Below are 22,505 nucleotides of genomic sequence, written 5' to 3'. Positions count from 1 at the left end.
TCAATAGATGTCAGGGGGAGGGTGGAAGTAATGTTTTAGGGTTAGAAATTATAGTACTAAGGGGGCACCTTCCAGAAGCGAATCAAGCTACCAGGAACGATTTCTAAGTCAGAGGGTACTTTCTAGGTGAGAACCAATGCAGCAAGAACAATTTCTAAGTGTGTGGAACAAATAAATCACAGTAATATCTCGGAGCACTTCTAGAAAGGGATCAAGCTAACAGGAACAGTTGTAAGTGTGTGGGACAGGCAGAATAAACTCGAATATATCTGGTAGTAATCATCAACATCTCTGACAAGTTCAGTTTCATAGGGTGAATGCTCTCTGCTGTGGGTGGGGTCAGGGGTATCCTTTATTAAGGATACTACTGCTCTATGCTGCAACTATTAATTCGGTCCAGTTTATCAGTGATCTCCTAGACGGGTAATGGTGTATCACCATCATATGAATCCATGTATCAAATATCATGCCAGTCTATTTCCTGCCTGAACTTCGTCCAGTTGATTGGGCCAAAGGTCAGTACTGCCCCACGCTGTGCCATGCTTTTCCATTGTTCACATCTATGCCGATTAATTGATGCATTCAGGGCCATGGTTGTATTGTGATTCCTAGTATGGGATGGGTCTCGATACGTTTTGGTAGTTATGCGGTATAGCAATCTTCTGAAGGTGTATACGGGTGCATTAGCTCTAGCTCGATTAGTCTCCAGCTGGCATTATCCTCATCATCGAGCCATCTTTTCAACCAGACCATCTGCACTGCTAGATAAGCCCTCTAAAATGGAAGCGCCAGCCCTCCATTTTTTTTATGCCTGCAATATTTTAATATTGAGACTTGCCCCTCTTAGGCACTGTATACATTTCCACATTTGTCTTTCAACATCTTGAACCATAGTTGTCGGCGGAGGCGACTGGCTCATTTGTGGCAAAAGTGCTAATTGGGCAAGGTATTCATTTTTACTGTGTTGATGTGACGCATAAGAGATGCTGGTAGGATGTTTCATTTGGTCAGATCCCCCCCTTGGTTAGCGATTTTAAGCTGATAGTTTAAATTCAGCACCATTTATATCCGACTCATGTGGACATACATTAGGTTTTTCCCAGAAACTCTGGATTCATGCTGAAGGTGTGGTGTCTCCCCAGCTACTTTTTCACACCTAGCATGGTCCTGCCCCCATATCCATTAGTTCTGAGCACAGGTGTTTGGGGTGGTCGAGGGAATTGCAGGAGACGTGTAACCCCATCTCCCATCGTAGCATTGTAGCATTGGTGGGATGCATGTACGATCTGCCTAAACACGTTAGGAAGCATCTGGGTGTGTGGCTACTGTTGGCCAAGAGCAGAGTGGCTATTGTGTTGGGAGGGGCTGCACTCCTGTATACGAACAATGGAAGAATGACAGATTATATTGCTATGAAATGGAGTCGGATTACGGAGCCATTGTGCAACCAGCCTCAAAGCCAAAAGACATTTGGGGTCCGTATGTTGGTTATTTATTATCGACTAGTAGTCTAGTATTGACGTGTCATGGGGAACTGCCACATACACTTGGATATAATTGTCCCCTTCTTGGCTGTGGGCAACCTTAATTTTATTGTCGAGGCGTGGATTGTGATGTTGTCAGTAGTGTAATCTTAGTAGAATTTATGTTGTTTCAACTTAAAAAAATAATAACAATAATAATATTATCAAAGGTAATCTAAAACTGTATTCTGAAAATCACGTTTCAAATAAACTGTAATGTATGATTTAAGGAGAAAAGATAAGACAGGCCCATCCCAAGTAGACATTACATCTGCCCCTTTGGTTTTCTCCCAAAGGCGGGACACTAAAACTAAAAAGCGAAAGATTATATTCTGTTTGAAGAGAAACCGGAGTATGGAACACTAGAAGTAGAGCAATAGCCCTCCCATCTCCCCTGGAGGAAGGCAATCAACCTGGGTAAGGGAAGGGGAAGAGAGGAGAAAAAAGGAGGGAAAATAAGCGACCACTTCCCAAAGGTTGCTAAAAGGAACAGAGTTATTACAGGCTGACAAATTTTCTAATGTACCTCAAATAATTGAAAATCAGATTGCTGGACCCCGAATCTCAATGAGAAGCAATTTTCAGAGGCTCCACGTTTGGATTTCATCCAGTGTCTCTTGAACACTCCACCCATTTTTTTCTGAGGAAGATAATTCCTTCCTGGAAGTATCGGAATATATGGAGAATGAACAAGAATGTAGAGGTGAAGAACTGTTTACACAAGAACCGTCTTTTAATAGACCACCCTCATGGGCAGACTTTCATTTGGTTTTTTCCACAATTGAAAAACTATGAAAATGTGTGGAGAAATGAAAGATCAAACAGGGCACTTAATTAACATTTCCTTGCATGTGAGCTCTTTAGAAAAAGTAATTTTGGCAAATCTGCAGGGCAGGCAAGGAGAAGGAGTTGCTATTTTAGGAGAAAGATGGGTAACCATAGTAAAGGGGCAGGGTGTCCTCGAAGAAGGCGGAAGGGCTATGAGACAACCTTCTCTGGGTAAGGAAGCATCCCGCTTACAGGTAACAAAGAAAATGGATAAGGTACAAGTTCAGGGAACAGAGAAGGAAAGGGAAAATGGTGGTAGAAATTTGAGAAAGCAGAGACAAAAACTATTGACAAAATCATCAAGGGAGTTCCTGCGACATGTGGTATTAAGTGAGGGTAAGGAAAACTAGGATGTGGGAGATTCAATATCTGAGGAGAACAGTGAACAGGTACCCTTCAAACAGCCCAGTCATTAATAGTACTATTTTGGTGGATGACAAGGTTTCAATAGTGACGGTGGGGCTTGTGGCAGATGAGGAAAAACAGGGGTTATTACATTATGAACCCTCTTCCATAGACTTGTATGTGGCAATTAAACATGACGGAGGGAAGAAGGGCCCTAGAACGGACATCCAAAAAGAGACATGGACGGGTCCCCCACTTTTTGACATGTTTAAAGGCCCTGTGGTCAATCAGGATCAGCATAGAGGAGAGACCATAGGTGTAGGCGTAAAGAAATTCAGATTGACGTAATGGCATAACGTCTAGCGGGTCAGTCGGCCCGATTGAAACAAGATGACATGTATGTATGTAAGGCAAGCCAAACTGACAAATTGTTAAACAGGAGAAAGTGGGGTTGGCCTCGGAACGGCACCGAAAATAAAAGCGGAGAAATTGCTAAATTAAGGGGAAAGCAGGATGTTTAATGTTAAACCCAAGTTGCAGAAGTATTGAGTGAGAACATACAGACTGCAATAAAAAAATAAAATAATAAAGTGCCTGAGGGTTTACTCAGGATGAGAGAAAGGACCCATCTTTCTGAATGTTGATCAAGTTTGCAGCTGGAACATATTTTTGAAAAGGGGAATCCGTGTGTATTGAATATATCTCATGTGTTGGCCCTCTCTAATGAAGTACCAGCTCTGCGATTAATTCCAACCAAAGATATAGATCTTATGGAATTTCGCCATTCATCGAAGCTTGACTGTGTCAGGTTGATAACTCCCTCAAGAATGGTGTTTGAGGTTCTTTTAAAGGTTGCTCCTAACCTCTGCAAATTGGGTTATGATCTCACCCCCTTTGTAGTCAAAGGGAATGGGAAAAGGCAATCAAATGGAAAATGTGGGGGAGTAGCCTCTGTAAGCCATGATATGAGAAGGATGGGTTTGCAAAAGAATGCAATGGATGGGAGAGAAGTAAATAAGATAGGAGATTGGCATTGGCTGGCACTCTACTAAAGGGAATCTATTACGCAGTTAAATGATTTAAAAAGCAACTCAAGTATAAGGCAGGCTCTCACCTGCATATCGTGGAATACAAGAGGTTTATGAGGGTGATTGATGGATGATTATTTGTGTATCCATCTGAGATCCTTCTCATTTATTTTCCTCCAGGAACTTTGGTTAGTTTCTCCAATGGTATTAAATGGGTTTGTAGTATCTTTTCAAACAGCTACCCAAGGGTTAATTGGGCACCTGTCTGGTGACTGACCTAACTATTCAAAATGAGTTGGGGTTTGCTATCTTAAAGCCGGTGAATTTGTCAAAAGGGGTGATGGCTGCAAGTTTAAAGAATCTGGAGAAATGGGTGTTTAAGTACATACTTTTGGTTAATATATACTTGGTCTCCCAGAATGGATATTTTGGTTACTATGGACCAACTCCATGCTTTATTTGAGGATTGGTTTTCATCCTATCCAGGGGGGCAGGTGATTGTGGCAAGGGATTTGAATGCACAGTGTAGGAGTGATGGAGACCTGTGTTTGGTAGGGCTGGATGAACACAGTGGGGTTTCCCAGAATGGATATTTTGGTTACTATGGACCAACTCCATGCTTTATTTGAGGATTGGTTTTCATCCTATCCAGGGGGGCAGGTGATTGTGGCAAGGGATTTGAATGCACAGTGTAGGAGTGATGGAGACCTGTGTTTGGTAGGGCTGGATGAACACAGTGGGATAGAGGCTCAGAGAAAAATAGCGCAAGGTTCCAGATGGAGATGGATTTTGGAAGGTTAGGGCCCGAGCATGTTGAAAGAATCACTGAGGGGATACACCTTAGACTATCCCACTTGGCATGGGAGAACTTCCTCCTCTGTGATTGATTATGCATTTGTTACTAAAGCCTTGATAGATGCATGTATACATTTTGGCATTGTGCGCAACACTTCCAGTAATCACAGTATGCTAGTAGCTGAATTTGTAAGTGAAATGGTAACAGCCTAGAAGCGTGTCAGGCCCACTGTTAGTAAGGAGAACGTTTCTTACCTGTAACTCCTGTTCTCCAACATTGGTATCTTTCATAGATTCACACTGTTAATATTCCCAGTCGTCAGGCTGGGAATCCTCAGTTACTTTTTGATTTCCCTAGCCAAGAAGAAACTACATTTTGTAGCCTAATACCCTTGTTATGGGTGTTTTGGTCCCTACCAATGGGACCTCGAGTAGCCCTAGACTAGTCCCTCCTCTTCTTAACCCCCCTCCCCCCCAAGTTCTGACCCTGTGGTACCAGATGTCACTGGGGTGCGAGTGGTTTCACCTGACAAGGTGGAAGGTGGGCACATGTGAATCTATGAAAGATACCAATGCTGGAGAACAGGAGTTACAGTTAAGAAACGTTCTTCCCCAGCACTGGAGCTTTCATAGATGCACATGCTGTGAAGAGACTATGTAGCAGTATACAGACACAGGAGGTGCATACAGGTAAAAAGCACACCTGCACCCCTTATAGCCAATCCATAGGATCATACCTTTCCATAGGGTAACACCTTATTGGAACAGGCATTGTAGGACTGCACTCCCTGTCCGCACTTCTTCGGCATGCTGCTTTTCCAGGCAGTAGTGCCTCATGAACGTATGCAGCACTGACCAGGTGGCTGCTTGGCAAATGGCTGCGTTCAGCACCCCACCCCCCTCCGACCACCATGTCAACGAAGCCACTGTAGCTCTCGTTGAATGTGCATGTGGGGGAGCCTATAGGGGCTTCCCCACTGACCTGTGGCAGAAGACAATAGCCGATTAGATCCACCTTGCTATGCTTTGTTTGGACAGATCATTGCCTTTATTCGCCGTGCCATGTGCTATGAAAAGTTGCGTTGATTTCCAAGGACTGCGTCCAGTCAATGTAGTATTTTAACGCCTGCTTGAGGTCGAGCAAGTGGAATGCCAACTCTGCCAGTGATGAGGGCTTGCTAAGGAAAGCCAGTAAGGTTAGCGTGGAATGTTTGTGAAATTCGGTGGGTACTTTGGGAACGAATCGTGGATTTGTCATGAGAAGTACCCTGTCCTTTTGGAACCGCAAATATGATTGGTTGATTGTGATGGCCTGCAGCTCCGACAACCTTCTAGTTGACTTAATAGCCACCAGTAAGGTGACTTTCCACAACAGGTATCCCATTGGTGCTGAGGCCATAGGTTCAAACGGTTTCTTCATGAGCCCTGAGAATACAGCGTTGAGGCTCCAATCGAGCAATATCCTGCTTACTGGTGGAAAACCTCTAAAAAGGCAGGATAGAAGTGTTTCCCTCTACGGATGGAGAATCGTAAAGCATTTCCTCAACTGTCTGGTGTACCTAAAGATTGCCACCAAGTGCCCTTTTATTGAGTTGTGGGCCAGGCCTAGCAGGTATGGCAGTGTGTCCTCCAGCGTCACCCGGAATGGGTTCAGCCCTACCTGATGTTGGTATTGGGTTTGGCAGCACTTGCAAAACGCTTCCTCTTCAGGCAGTATGATTTATTAGTGGCGGGAGTTCTCGCTGCCACTAGGACTGGTCTACACTCTTGTGATATGTTCAGGCTTACAAACTCCGTGAAGTCAGGAGACACGCCGTCAGCCGAAGTGATTGGAGGTCTGGTGCAGAATTTTCCCTTTGTCTTGTATGTTATGAGGTCTGACCGATTGCGAAGTCGGAACGGGTTTGTCCCTGGAGAGCTGGACCACATCGGAGTACCAGGTCTAGCGAGGCCAGTCTGGTGCAAAGAGGATCACCTTGCAGGAATGCCGCTTGATCACCTGTATTGTTCTGCGCAAAATCCGGAATGGCGGGAACGCGTATGTGATGAGGCCTTCCCACAGAAAATCAAACATGTTTCCCCACTGAGCCCTTTTGGGGTGTCCTGCTGGCATACCTGGCACATTTTTTGTTGTGGATTGCGGACAAATAGGTTAACTGTTGGCTGACCCCAGCATTGGAATATAGGTTGCAGCGTCGAGGAGTCGAGCTCCCATTCGTGGTTTTGGGACATTTGCCAGCTGAGGCTGTCCGCCGCCTAATTCTCCCCCTGCAGACATTGGCTTTGTTTGCCCACCAACGAAGCTGTGAGTGCAGCTTGGGAGTGTTACGCACCTTGTCCCCCCGTTATCTGGTGGTCTGCAACCAGTTTGCTGACAGGAATTCTTGTAGGGTCTCATGAAGTCTGCAGTGCGTGACCAGCGGTATGCACAATGCCATCGTCCCGAGCAGCTGCATGCATTGTCCCACTGTTTTTACTTTGTTTGGCGAGAATGTATTTAGCAGGGCCTCAAGGGTATTTACTCTGTCGATGGAGGGACACACTCTGGATTCCCGGGTGAAGAATTCTGCTCCCAGGAATATGAGCCTCCTTCTTGTAGTTTATGGCGAAGCCCAATGTTTGTAATAGGCCCACTGTCGCCGCTATAGAAGACTGCGCTCCCTACCTGGATGGTGATCGCACCAGCCAGCCAGTCTAAATAAGGATGATCGTGGTGTCCCTGTTTGCGCAGGATGGCTGCCACTGGTGCGAGGCACTTCGTGAAGGTGCAGGGAGCTGACTTCAGGCCAAATGGTAGTACCTTGGAACCGGTAGTGTAATTTTCCAACCACAAACCAGAAGAATTTCTGGGGCCCTGGATGGATGGGTATGTGAAAATATGCATCCTGGAGATCCAGGGACACAAGGTAGTTATGGTGCTGCATTGCTTCTATGATCTGCTGTAATGTGATCACAGTGAATTTTTGGTGGAGGGAGTACGCTACCAGGTCCTTTCCTCCAACATGCAGAAGATAGCTTACAGAATGATCAGTGTGGCGGACCGAGTCGAGTGTGTAAGACCTATGCGCCCGCTCCGGCTGACATCTGCTGGCCCCCGCTGGCCCCTGGAGGGCTACTGCTGCTTCCATGCCTGCCGCAGACGTGGGTTGTCGCGTGTTGATTGAGACCGGAGAGTTGGTAAGCAAAACTGGCAAAAATAAACTTGGAGTAAATGGAGAGCGGTCTTGCAGTTGTGCGGTTTGGCGGCTTCGGGCAGAGGGAACAGACAAGGACTCCAACTGAATTTACATATGGTATGGAAATGAACATTTGGAAGCAATACGTTGACTGCTGCTGGCTACTGATTTTCGGTGGCACTGTGATACTCAAAGGTGCAATCTACAAACTTTCCTAGTGAGTATCAGCAACCTCTCTAAATAACACAAGCATAGTACACGTGTGAATGCGACTGCGGAACTAAAGCGCCTTTGAGCATCGCACATAGTAATCAGAAGTAGATGTGGTTAGTGATATTAGCCAGGAAAAATCGCTGTGGAATAGATCTACATGTCAATCCTGCTTCCTTTCTTACAGAGCACCTGTCCTTTGATTCAATGGAGGAGGGTTTGAAGTTAACACAGGAGCCGCCACATGCAATCTTGAAAGATATGGATGGAAAGTTATCACTGCCATCAATTTCAGCTTTAAATATAGTGCTAACCTTTCGTAAACCTCTATGAAAATATAAAGGACCGTTTCCTTATCAGTTTTCCAAGCAGCTGAAATAAAACTCGCAGTAGAATTGCTGAGCGGGATGTTTGAAAGTCATTGTTCTGACTTTACTGAATTTGAAGGAAAAACAGCCCCACTCACCGACCTCAAAAAAGAAGTGGTGCTCATATCATCTACATTGCGGGAACATCAAACAGCTACTAAACATTGCATAGACAAGCAGCAAATAAATGAGGCTTGCACAAAAGCACCGGAGGACGAACCTTTGGATGTTTTGGAAATCATAGATGTGGAAAAATGTCCAGATTAGCCAACATTCGCTCACACCACGGAGGCACTGTTGAAAGAAAAGTTGCCCAACAAGAACAAGGTGTGGAAAAAGTTGTCAGAGAAGATAAAACAGGGAATATCTGATATCCAAGCTCCACCACCAGCGAATATGATGGAAACATCAGTCCGGTGGAATAAGAGTCGGTGGTGGTATAGGGAGTATGCAAGTTCAAACAGCGGAGGATCATATTCAGCAGAAACACTATGCCAATGTAGAAACCCAGGTATGTATGAAGAATTAAGAACAGCAGGAGAGGAGTAAGGGAGCAGAATGACATTGAATAGCGCTTTGCCAAGAGAACGATGGGCCCTGATCTTTCGTATTGGAAAGTATAAAGAAACATCATTGGCGTAACGGCAAAGCAGATGAATTATAGCCGGGATGTACTGTCGAAGGAACCACCAACTGGTGGGAATGACGTTAAGCAGCATAGAACTATGGAAAATCCCAGATATTATCAACCTGAATAAAATAGAAAAACTGGAAATTAAAAAGGTGATAATCAAAGAGTGGAGGACCAACTGACTGATCCAACAGAGAATCTAATACATTCATTTGAATGTGCACATTTATTGATGAATCGATTGGTGACAGAGAGAGAGTGAAACTGTACTAAATCACCAGCCATTTTGAAACTGGTAAAAGAAATTCCTGAATTATACTTGTTCTCCTCTCTGGACATTAATTACATTTATTTTCCATATGAAAATACAACAGAGGTTGTAGAAGTTGGCCTGAAATCTCGTTTGGGGGTTAATGCTCTCCTGGCTTGCGCCTTTCTAAAAAAATAAAAAATAAATAAAATAAATTAAGGTTTTAGAATAACTACCACTCAACCCAAAGAGAAAACGCACTCAAAGAATGGGGCTAGGGATATCCCCACTGATGCGATAATGCCGTTGCATAAGGAGGAGGCAATATACTCTTAGGGAAAAGAGACTGACCCGATTGTAAACAGCAGGATCTGAGCTGTCTTGCCGGAAATATTGACACAGGTCTTTAGCAAACTGTTGTGCTGGCTAGAGCAAAGGATCACTTCCATGCAGTGGGAATAATTAGCTGGAACACTTGAGCACATAGAAGCTTCATGTGTGATGAAATCCCTAAGAAAATGTTGTTTGAATATGACATTATCCTGTTACAGGAGACTTGGCTGTTGACAGAAGTAGTGATGAACAGCATTATGACATTGTGCCAAGTTTCTCTGACTAACAATACGGGGAGAACTTCTGGAGGTCTTCTTGTGGCCTCTAGAAACTAAAACATTTGGAAAAGCTGAGTTAATATCAAGCAGCTTCTATGGAATTTTAGCGGTGCCATTGACTAGGTATTGTAATGTGGATAAGATTGCTTTGCTGCTGTTAAATGTCTATCATAATCCAATGCGAATTTCAGTGGAAAAAGTTCTGAAATAAGTAGTAGATGTAATCTTGGGATGTGTGAATAAAATTGGGCCTTTGACTATTCTAATTAGGGGGGATTTGAATGCTTGCTGCCTAAATCCAGAGAATATTTTTGTGAAGAAGGGATCAGCGGTGGCTAGGAGTCAAAATCGGTGAAGTTTTGTAAAGACTGGGACTTGTTAATCTGCAATGGCAATATACAGGGAGACTGCCCCTCCCCCCCCCCCCCAAACTTACTTGGAAAGGAAACAACTCAAGCTCCATAATAGACTACATGATTATTTCTCGCAACCTATTCCAAGACTCGTCGTGAGAAAAGCATCTAATAGCGATCCCAACAAGTTATGTTTAAGACGTAGCGTTCACCCAGGAAGGACATCAGGACATACCCCAATAAAGTGGATATTAACCAGGGGAATTATCGTCTTCTGAGATATAGTAGGAATGGAAGGACCTTGAATGAAAAATTAGAAAAGATAATGCAACCGAACCCTGGATGAAAACTAAGGTTGGAATGTGCTAATAACTTTGTAAGCTTTCTGATAAAATTAGAACAACCCCAACCTGCGGTATGTAGTAAGAGAAGAACTCATAAGTACCAGTTTGATGAGAATACGCTGATCCGCAAACGCGAGCTTCGGGGCAAAATAATGATCAAAGATCAGGAAGAATTTGCAAAGGAGACAGGGGCATTAATGGCTACTTTCCAGCGATGAAATAGATCTAACAGGTTGGCTCAATATGAACACCAGGGAGAAGAAATGCTGAAGGCCCTTATTTGTAAAAATAGTCACAACTATTGGTCTCTTATGAATGAGGGTAAGATCACTCAATGTTCAAGTCAGAGCAACAGTGTGTCTGCGGAGGCATGGTGAATCCACTTTGGAGAACTGTTCAATCATCAACATTCGGAAACAGGGATCCAATTGCTGTGGGCGCCGTGGCAGAGATGTGGCACTAGAGAAGAGTTCAGAGACCTGATTATCAGAGAGTCCAGCTCTAGAGCAGCTGGTCCGAATAGCCTCTCCAATTACATATTGAAGAACAATGAGGATGACTGGTCAGCTGTATTATATGAGTTGTTTGCAAATTGTTTTGATACTTGTTGTACCCATAAAAAAAAGAGATGGGATAGGACGGAACCAGAAAGCTACCGTCCGATCGCATTATAGAGTACAATATTTGCTGGGATAAACCTGAGAGCTGGTAAAATGGGCAGATGGGAATATGATACTAGATAAAGCCCAGATTGGTTGTAGGAAAGGACTGTCCGCTAATCTTAAGGGTCTCATTGTTAACTGCATTAGAGACAAAGCTTGGTATATGGGATCTGCCCCTCTGTATGTGGCACTCAGTGATTTCTCTAAAGCCTTTGATAGGGTAAACGCAGCCCGACTGTGGGGAAGACTAAATAGTTGGGGTATTAGCAATATTAGTCCACCTGCACAAAGATACAAACATCGTAGTGGGGTTGGATGGGGAAGGCAACCTCTCCAAAATAAAATCAACCAGCCGAGGAGAGAGAGACAAGGTTGTAGCTTTGCTCCTTTTTTGTTCAATATGTATTTGGCAGACATTAAAAACCATTTGAACAATGCTGCCTTTGCGAGCCCAAGAATTGGAACCTGTAAACTGTGCTGGCTAGCCTATGCTGGTATCCTACTTATGGATTATACCCCTAGGGGAATTCAACGGCTACTTGATGCTATAAGCAGTTAACCCCTAGCCATCCAAATAAAACTAATATCCTTAGGAGGAGTAAAAGAGGTAAAATACAAAAGCGGTTGGAGTGGAAATTGGAAACCACTCGCATTAAACCAGTACAAGAAACCAAATATCTGGGGTTTAGACTGACAGCCCACCAGAATGGGACACTCCTTAAACGTGTATTAGGAGAGAAGATTGATCAGTTAACATCGCAACTGAAAATGTAAAAGTTTCGGTTTTGTAAATTCTCTTTGATACCCATGATAAAGTTTTATAAGGGCAAAATAATACCAACTATTATGTATGGGTGGGACATTGAATCCCAGGTGTGGGACGTGGACTAGGATTATTCCGAAGGACGGGTGTGGAAAAGGGCCCTAAGACTACCATCGTCACTACCAATAGTTGCATTACGGTACAAACTAGGTTTAAAATCTCGCAGGGAAAGTTATGAATGGAAATTACGCCAGCTGTATATCTTGATCAGTTGGCCTCGGGAGAATACTTTGTACATGGACCTAGCATAGGAAGAAAGGCAAGGTTCCAGTATTTTCCAGAAAGTAGAGGCCAAATCTATCCTAATCCGAATACAAAAAACCATCATTGACATGAATTTAGATCAAAGGGGATGTAAACTTGCCCTCGCAGAAATGGACTGAATAGGCACTATAGATTCAATTGAGATTGTTGAAATTACACAACAACCCTTCGATACTTGGTAAAAATCTGGGCACCTTGCCACGGTATCTCGTGCAATTTCCGGACTACAAGGGCCGTGAAGCACTATTGAGATTCCGTTTAAATTTGCTGCCAACTGGTGAAATACTAGCAAGCAGAGACACAATGGAGTAATGCAAAATTGTTGTCCTCTATGCAATCTAAATGTGGGTCACTTGTTGTATCATGTGTCGATAGAATGTGCAGGTACTAGAGATTTTAGGATTCAAAGCTTCTCTAGATTTGTGGACAATCTGTGGTGGTTAGACACTATAGACTCCTAGCAACGCCTATCCTCAGAGCATGACATTTTATTTAATCGGTTGAATTGTATCAAGTGTTAAAGATTTAAAAATTATATGAAGCTCTGCCTTGAGAATTGGTAGGAAGAAAGTTTCTGAACTATTTGATTCGTGAGGAAGGATTTCTGTGAAAGTCAAATATTTGACTGTACCACAATATTAATAAAATAAAAATAGTGAATTTTTGGCACTTTATAAATTTGTTCGACCTTCTATGGTCTAGAATGGGCCTCCATTTTCCGTCCGGTTTGCAGACGACGGAGTATCGGGAGTACACTCCGTTTCGCCTTTAGTCCCTGGGGACTTTGTCCTATTGCATTTGTATTTATTAGTTTATATAGCGCTTTACGCCAAAGCGCTGCACAATTGAATAACTTGATACAAAGAACATAATATAATGGTAGAAGCAAATTACAGAATGAATCAATCAATTACCAAACCATTAAAAACCATTAACCATTTTTGCAGCATGAGCTGCACTTCTCGTAGGAGCGCGGTCTTGTGTGCTTGTGGTTGGTGGTTTGGAGGTATGGGAGGAGGGGTTTGCTTGAACTCCAGTAGGTGTCTGTATACTACCACATCCAGAACCCATTTGTCCTTTGTTATTTTTCTCCAGTTTCGGGCAAACCTGGAGATCCTCCCTCCCATGGCATCATGGGGTGGATTGCCACTGTAGGGTCTTACCCTGCTATCCCCTTTGGGATCCGGAGGGCTGCTTTTGGTCCAAAGTCTTGATTTGTCATACCGCAGGTAAGCTCTCTTGTACCCCTGGGTGTAATATGTTGAGGCTCTTGAGTATTGACGTCCCTTGTTTGATGAAGGCATGATGTTCTGCCGGCTGCTCCCCTTAAATGACAAAAAGGTTGACGGTTCTGCAGGGAAGTTTACGACCCGACTGTGCCAGCGTCTGTTTTAATTGTTTTTAGAGCTTCATCAATCTTGGGTCTGAACAGCTCATCACCCTCAAAGGGCATGTTTACTACTTTATGGTGGACATCGGGCTGGAAATCCATACATCGGAGCCACGCTTGTCTCCTTAGAACCACTCCGTTGGGCGCTTGTTTAAAACTTTTTTCAGCCAGGTCCAGTGCCATGTTTATACCCAGTTAGGAGCACTCTTCCTCTTCCTTCAGTTGCCTTTGCCTCATTACGCTTCTCCTCTGTGAGATGCTCCAGGATTGGTGCAAGTTTATGCCACATCTCCCTACCATACCGGACTATGATGGCCAATAGCTAAGACCTTCTTACCAAAGCCGTCCTGCTTCCGCACTTAATTGTCTGGTGGTATAGCTGTTACGCTCACCTGACTCCCACGGAGGCGCTGGCCTGGTTCGCGCTGCTGACCTCTTCTAAGGTGATGCGCAGGGTTCGGAAGACGGACTGGACCGGGCCCCCAAATCTGGCTTGTCTGGCTCGCAGAAGTATCCTTCTTAGGGTCTGGAAGGATGAGCTCTCCATCCTGCTTCTGATGCAGGGGCGCGTTGGTATCCAGTTACTTCACTGGATTTTCGGATGGGTGAGAACCAAACTTGCTTGGCTTCCAGGTAAGTTTTTTGATAAGAGGTTCCCCTTGTGTCCATGCATTAATGTACTAATGCTAGTGTCTTTTTCCCCTTAGGGGCCGGGGTACGGAATGCCGGGGAACAGGCACCGACCCGAGATGAGAGGTGAAATCCTTGTAGAAATCAGGTAAGTCTTTAATGAGCGTTTTTTTGGTAATGTCTTTTCATTCGCTCATCAACGCTGATGTCTCTTTTTCCCCTTAGGGGCCGGGGTCCGGAAATGCCAGGATGCGGCGCGGACCCGAAATGAAGAGGGAATGAATCAACAGGTAAGTCTTAACATGGAGATTTAGCTTTCCTTATTACCTTCTCTCTCTCACCTTTTTAGGCGCTGGGGCGTGACTGCGAATCCGGATGATCGCTGCTGAACATGGAGGCGCCCTGTAAAGGTGAGTGGAATGCGGCGCTGCAGCGATCGACGCGATGAGCTTTTAAATAAAAGTTTTCCTTTTCAGGATTGTCGGCGAGATGTCTCCGGGATGCGGATTTAGCAGGTAAGGACTTTTCTTTCTTCTGTTCTCTTCTTCTCTTCCTTTGCAGGTGATCCAGGATGCTAGCAGGCGTGGCAGAAGTCAGGATGCAGGAGCAGACACGGTGAGCGTCCAGCTGTTAGATGCAGAACAACGCGAAGCACGTGTGGCTGTTCGGGTGGGGTTTAAATAGCCTTGGAAGAAGTTCCAGGTATGTATCCTTCCTCCAATCAGGTATGTATCCTTCCCCGACCACGCCCGGATGGTAAATTAGTCCTACAGGTAAAGTAGTTCCTTTCAGGCCTTAAGGAGGCCGGGATCCTGCAGCATGGTCTGCATCAGGTAAGTGCACCCAAGCACTCCCATAATGAGCGTGGCGCCATAGGCGCCAGGACACTGTCCAAAGGGTCCCTATATGGGGTTGCTGGGTCCTTCCTTGGGGACTGGATGTCCGCTTTCGGGGACGCAGGGCTTGAACCGGCTCCCCGGGAGCAGGCATCATGACAATAGCGCATTTTTGAGTTTTGGATTTAGCTTTCCGGCTTGCTGCCGCCAAAACCACTGACTTAGCAGATGGCTGGGAATTGAGACATTTTGGTACATTTTACAGTGGGTTGTACTTTTTAATCAAGACAGCCTTTCACCGCTGGAATCGTGAATGGTCGCTTCATTGTTTTAATCCCCTCGTGCCGGACATGGTCGAGATTGGAAACTGAGACCACTTTCTTTCACCAGTTACCCATTTGGTCAAATAAAAAGCATTCCTGCTCATCCTCAGGGACGAGGAGGCCAAACTCCTTGCATGCCCTCATGACTGTAGAATCTAACCCTGTGATGTTGGTCAGGGAAAGACAGCTTTGCGGGTTCCTCGTCCTGAGGAAAATCTTGGGGGCAATCCGTGTCCCAATCATCGTCCCTCCTCGGAGTGGTTGACCAGGATGTGGCGTAGCAGGGTTCGTCCACATCTGTATCCGTTAGTTCCCCTTCTTCCGATATCGATCGAGTCGGTGGGGAAATGGTACAGCTCCTTTTGCGTGATGGAGGTTAGTGTGGAGAGAAAGCAGACAGGAGACATTGTTAAAACTCGCAGATCATAATGTGTTAAGGACAATACTACAATATTTTAAAGCAATAAAAGACTTTACAAAAACGAAAATATAAGTGGCATCGTCGCAGCCGGACTGGACTACCACTTCAGAGGCCATTGAAGTAACTCGGCCCCATATACAACGCGCCCCTGCTGGAAGAAGCAGGATGGAGAGCTCATCATCCATTAATAACAGGTGAGCCTATGGGACGGTGCATGGAAATCACGCTGTGGGAAGAAGGGTTCGAGGGACACCATATCAATAGACAGGCAGATTCACTTTCTCTCATACCCACGCAGGAGCAGTTCCACCGATCACTGCAGACAGCAGCACATCTGCAGAAGGGGAGGCCTGAACAGGGTGATCCAAATCCAGGGAGGGCTGCATCTGTGCCCCAAAGCCCCTGTAGAGACCAACTTCCAAAGAGGACCATGTTGATCATGTTCAAGCAGTATTGGAGCAGCTTCGACAACATCGGCTATTCGCCTAGTTGGAAATAAATGTTTTCCATTTGACAGAGTTTGAATTTCTTGGCTTTATGCGTACACCACAAGGTGTACACATGGACACACGCAAGGTGGATGCTATTCTCCAATGGCCCCACCAACATCCACAAAAGGAGTACAGTGTGTGCTCGGATTGGCCAATTTTTATCAGAGGTTTATTCCTAGGTTCTCCCAGATAGTACATCCCATCAACTCCCTTCTGAGAAAGAATGAGAAATTCCATACTTCTCCAGAAGCAGAAAAAGCCTTCCAGGAATTGAAACTAGCATTGACCTCAGCACCAGTTCTCAGACATCCTCGACCAGACCTGCCATACATGGTTGAAACAGACAGATCCAACGTAGCTATGGGGGCAGTATTGTCGCAACGGGATCCCGATACAGGACAATTACATCCCGCAGCATTCTGGCCCCGTAGGTTTTCAGCTCCAGAGTTAAATTATGCGATCACGGATAAAGAACTGCTACCAATCAAAGCAGCATTCAAAACTTGGAGACACTACCTCCTCGGAGCAAGACATACAGTCACTGTCATCACCGATCACCACAATTTACAATACTTAAAGACCGCCAAAGCACAATCGTCGTGTTAACTACGGTGGGCACTCTTCTTTGCAGAGTACGATTTTATCATCACCTATAGGCCCTGAGTGCGCATTGGGAAAGCAGATGTTCTATCACGTATGAGTGAGGAGAAAGAATCTTTTACCGCGTTAGAGCCTGTGGCCATCATTCCTGAAGAAAGAACCCAGGGCACAATCGCCACAACCACCTGTTTGGACGACTTGAAATCCGATCTTAAACACCACAAAAGGGATGGTTATCAAAGGGGAACCAATACACCATTGAAAATGACCTACCATACTTTCAAGGGAGGCTATACATCCCGGACAAAAAAACAACAAGACCAAATAATAGCAAATTACCATGATTCTTTAGTGAAAGGGCATCCAGGAATAACCAAGACTCAGGGTAAAATATGAAAAAACTATTGGTGGCCAACTTGGAAAAAGGACATTGCCCAGTTTATCAAAACCTGTGGTGTCTGTGCACAACTCAAGTCTCAGCCGGTTTACTGCGTCCATTAATGGTACCACCAGCTCCATGGCATACGTTGTCAACGGACTTCATCACAGATCTACCTCCTTGCAACGGATACAACACCATCTTAGTTATCGTGGATTTGTTCTCTAAAATGGCCCATTTCATTCCATTAAAAGGACTCCCTACCGCTTCCGCACTTGCCACAGTATTTTTGGAACAGATTGTCAAATTGCACGCTTTCCCCTCGATATTGATATCTGATCGCGGAACCCAATTTGTCTCGGCACCCTCAAACCGATGGTCAAACTGAACGGACCAATCAAACTTCAGCGCAATACTTGAGATGTATGTTACAACAAACTGAAGAATCTTGGAAAGACATACTTTGGCTGACCGAATATGCCTACAACAATTCCCTCCACAATAGTACAGGGCAAACTCCATTCTACACGGTGTACGGTCGACATCCAAGAACATCCGTTTTTGATGCACTTGACACCTTCGAAATGCCAGCAGTGACAACCTTACATAGGACCATCACTAGAGTTCTTAAAGAGGCAGCAGAACATTTAACCAGAGTGAAAGAAAACCAGAAACAATTTGCAGATCGACACTGAAAAGAAGCCCTGAATTATCAAGTCGGAGACAAGGTGTGGTTAGCATCTAGAAACATCCCTCTGTAAAGCCCACAAGCCTTCCGTCCAAGGTACTTAAGACCCTGTTCTATTAAGGCTGTGATAAATCCTGCTGCCATGAAAATAGACCTACCTCCTAATATGCGAATCCATCCAGTATTCCATGTTTCACTTCTCAAACCAATGAAACCAGGTACTCAAATCAATATACCACCGGAACCAGACATCATAGAAGGAGAACCAGAATACGAGGTCAAAACTATTCTAGACTCCAAAGTAGTGCAGTCTAAATTGTACTACCTCAGACTGGATAGGGTATGGACCCCAAGACCGTACCTGGGAACCCAGCGAGTTTGTTCATGCTTGCGACTGATTAAACAATTCCACCAAGCCTGGCCAGGAGGAAGACTACCCATAAGAGGGGGCCTTGAGGGGGGAGTGCTGTCCTGATCACTGGCTCAAACACACAAACCCTTCACCCCCAGGTGACGGAGGCAAGGAGAAATGCCATACTTAATTGTCCCTTTGGGAAAATCAAGCACAGGGGACACAGCTGGACTCAGGCTCGTGAACAAATATGAGCCGAGACATTATTTTGGTGTAAAGCACTTTATTACATTCACAGGAACTATTCACATGCATTCAGTCCGGGCATAGCTGCTGAAGAACCAAGTAGCACGTGCAACATCATTTGGGAGTGGCAGGGTGTGGCCAGAAAGCCAATGCTAAGGGGGCGTGGCCGGGGCTAGGCTATATAAACCTGCCTAGCCTTCATGCAAGCGCTTCGCGTTATTCTGCTTTAAGGCAGTAACGCTCACCGCCGCTTGGGTGCACATTCACCTTGGATTCCAGCTCCAGTGATTCAACTTACCTGGAATCTGTTCACTTCTGCAGCCTTGCTACTTACCTGGGAACCTGTTTCATCGGTAGCTCCTCAACTCACCTTGGGACCAGTTCTCGCCTGTAAACACCTCCGCAGTGCCTGGCACTCGCCTTCCATCTCTGGACCTCCCAGAAAGCTAATCCTGGCCACGACACTGCAGCTCGCCGCTTAGCTCATCCGTGGACGGCGCCTGCAAGGAGAAACAACAGACAAAGGTTAGACCTTACCGAAAACCTTCAATTTATGGTCGCGCTTATTGCAAACCTTGCGCTTAACCTTAAACCAGCGCTCACCTGTGGCCAGAACGTCGCAGATCCTTTTTCTTCATTTTGGCCGCATATCGAATCCCCAAAAGCACCGCTGTGCCGCACTTTCACCTGTGGAGAAAAAGCAGAGAGGAGACATTATTAAAACTTGCAGATCATAATGTGTCAAGTACAATACTACAATATTTTAAAGCGAGAAAAACTCAAAAAACGAAAATACACTTACCATTACCAAGTGGCATTACCAAGTGGCATCGTCGCAGCTGGACTGGACTACCACTTCCGAGGCCAGTGAAGTAACTCAGCCCCATATACAATGTGCCCCTGCTGGAAGAAGCAGGCCGGAGAGCTCATCATCCATTATTAACAGGTGGGCCTAAGGACGGTGCATGGAAATCACGCTGTGGGAAGAAGGGTTTGAGGGACACTATAGCAATAGACAGGCAGACTCACGTTCTCTCATACCCACGCAGGAGCAGTTGCACCGATCAGCGCAGACAGCAGCATATCTGCAGAAGGGGAGGCCTGACCAGGGTGATCCAAATCCAGGGAGGGCTGCAACCAGGCCCCAACACCCCCACCGAGACCAGGTGAGCGTTATACGCGGGTTCACAATTTGGAGGCTTTCCTGAAAGAACACATACAAGAACCCTTCCATATCTGCACCTTCAATGGTCTCGGGTACACCCACCAGATGCAGATTATTGCACCTACAGTGAATTTCCTGATCTTCCATCTTCGGACCTTGTGTTCATTTTGGTAGTCAGTGTCTCATGGTCATCTTATACTGCACTTCTGCGCCCTTCATTCTCAGTAGTACATTCTGTCTGTAAATATATGCGACTATTAATGTCCTTAATTTCTTTAATTATGTTCTGCACTGTGTCGTTTAGTCTCTTGTGTGCATTGATTAATGGCGTTCATTTCTGTCAGTATAGCCTGAAGCTGAGCTGGTACATCTATTTTAGTGGGGCGTCTGGAGGATATGCGCGAGTTTGGGGCTTTAGTAGTGTTTCTGCTTATGTACGACCAGTCAGAGTCAGTGGACATGTCCCCTGAACAGATTCATGTATTTGTATGGTTCGTAGCGGTCTTTCCCTGGACACTTATGACATATCCGTGGTAGATGAATTGCGTCTCCAAGTGCTTTGAGGTATTTGCCACTTGATCATGCAGCAAAAGTAATTTCTGAGATAGTGCCTGTGTTATTCCTTTGTACCTGATTCCTGGAGTCTCCCAGTAATCCCTTCCCGCATCACCAGCATGGTATCAGTCCTCTACTGTGATCATTATAGGTCCCTTGTGGATGTTTTCAGTGGTTTCATCTCCCCACAGTGTCCTACCAGTCCCATAAATATTGCTGCCCTACTCCGGCATACCCCGTGCCCTGAAAGGTCTTGGCCTGTAGACCAGAAGCACCTCCACCTTCTATATTTTGTACAGGTCGTGATATGTCCAACCAGAGGAGCCGGGCACTTAAAGGGACATACCTTCTCAGCACAATCGTCTTAGCAGGGCCTTAAGCCAGGGTGTCACGTAGCATTTGATATTTCTCCACAATCTTGATCAATTGCATCGCAGGTCCCTCGGGATACCTCCTCCCCTTACTCCAAGGCCTATTACCGTTATCACAGTGTTAATCAGCATCATTTCAGACTGTCAGCGATCTCATCCCCTTCCGATGCACTCGCACGTCGGGCATTCAGTAGGTCTCGTGGTAAGTTAGCACTATAGCCATGCCATGCCATGCCTTGCCTTGCCATGACACAGAGCCTTATCCTCCCACTTCAACCGGCTATCTTCCTCGGTCTATATTGTACTATATCTATGTTATGCCCCGAACTGCACTGCCTGTATTGTATTATAACCATGCTATACCTTGAACTGTGCCGCCGGTGGCTTAATCAACCACAGTAACCCTCACTGCACTGTACTTTCCCCTGTAACCAGTTAAGCCTGTTCATGCAACACACGCTGTGATACCTCTGGGTTTGGGCGTATGACAAATGTAATAAATAAATAAGTGGGTGCTTTCAGCGGTATAGGGCAGAGTTGCCTAAAAGAGAAATCTTTACTAACAGTCACTTTCCCCACACCCAGACTAGGGACAGGGGGATGGGGGGGGGGTCTAATCTACCCCTGGATGGGTTGCCTGTTCCAGCCGGTTATGCATTATACATTCTGGACATACCATCAGCATTGCAATGTTTTGCACATAGCCTATGGTCAATGGTGAAGTCAAAGCCGTGTAGGCTTTTAGACCCTCTGTGCAACTTAGGATTCTCTTCCTTCAGGTTCAACCACTCCAAGGGCCTATGGTCAGTTTGCACAGTCAGGTGAGTCCCATAGAGGTAGGGTCTCAGCTTCCCATGGCCCAACATAATAGAACATTCCTTGCCTTTGTCATCTAGCTGTGATACTACTGCACCTAACCAGTGTCAGGGGCAACTGTCTGCACAATGAAAGCGCTCTATAATCAGATTCCCCGAGTACAGGGGCATGCCAAAGAGAAGACCTTCTCACACTCTCAGACCAAAACACTTTCTTAGGTTTCTTAGGAGGAGCGAGGGCAGTCAGAGGGGCAGCTATAGTGCCATAGTCTATCATAATGAACAGAGCTTAGCTACCAGACGACAGGAAAGAGTCCACGACACATCTATGAAGCCACATATACGAAGCTAAGAAGCCATCCAAAAGGACACGGGTACAAATCACAGTCCGCGCTTAAGGAAGCTAGCCAAAGGCAAGGCCACCCACTAGAACATATCTGCATTCATAACCCATTCACGACGACTCATCGCACAACACCTCAACACAATGCAGCTAACTCCCATGACCGAAAATGTGGTCTAGCTGGACACATACCGAGTCTGCTACTCTTGCATCGTCTCTTGTCAACTTCTGAGCACCTATTCACTTGCCCGTAAGATATGGGTAGCTAGTAGAGACCTGGCCACCACTACACAACTTCGCTTTGGCTAAAATACACACACGCATTCTAAACTCCTCTGATCAATTTTCTCAAACCTTGGACTACGGTCCCCCTAGGGTGTTCACCTACAGCGCTTTGAGGCCATACCAATGGGATAAAGGCACTATACAAGTGAAAAATTGCATTAACTCTTAACTCTTGAAATATTAATTAATCTCCTAGCAAGGTACCAAGACTTTATAGTGGACTAACGTGCGGTCCAAATTTAGCAAAGGGGTACAATTGTGGTGCCATGACCCTGCCTGACAAAGGCAGAGTGAGGTCACGTGGCAGAAAGCCTAATCAGCAGGGGGATTGAGGTAGGCACGTTGATTGACAATAGACAGTGAAGCACAGGGAACAGAGCAGCAGATGAACCTGTTTGAGCGCC

The 22,505-nt window shown here is 45.4% G+C and overlaps 1 protein-coding gene across 6 annotated transcripts in view; it reads right to left on the bottom strand.

The window, feature by feature from the left end:
• Positions 1-22,505, bottom strand: part of DYNC1I2 (dynein cytoplasmic 1 intermediate chain 2) — a 1,097,199-nt gene that overhangs the window by 1,033,097 nt on the left and 41,597 nt on the right. The gene's annotated exons all lie outside the window — the stretch shown is intronic.

Source organism: Ambystoma mexicanum, chromosome 9, assembly GCF_040938575.1.
Source record: "Ambystoma mexicanum isolate Mex_15411 chromosome 9, UKY_AmexF1_1, whole genome shotgun sequence".
Taxonomy (NCBI): domain Eukaryota; kingdom Metazoa; phylum Chordata; class Amphibia; order Caudata; family Ambystomatidae; genus Ambystoma; species Ambystoma mexicanum.
Note: the sequence above shows the minus strand (reverse complement) of the source record. Positions and strands in the feature narration are given on the sequence as shown.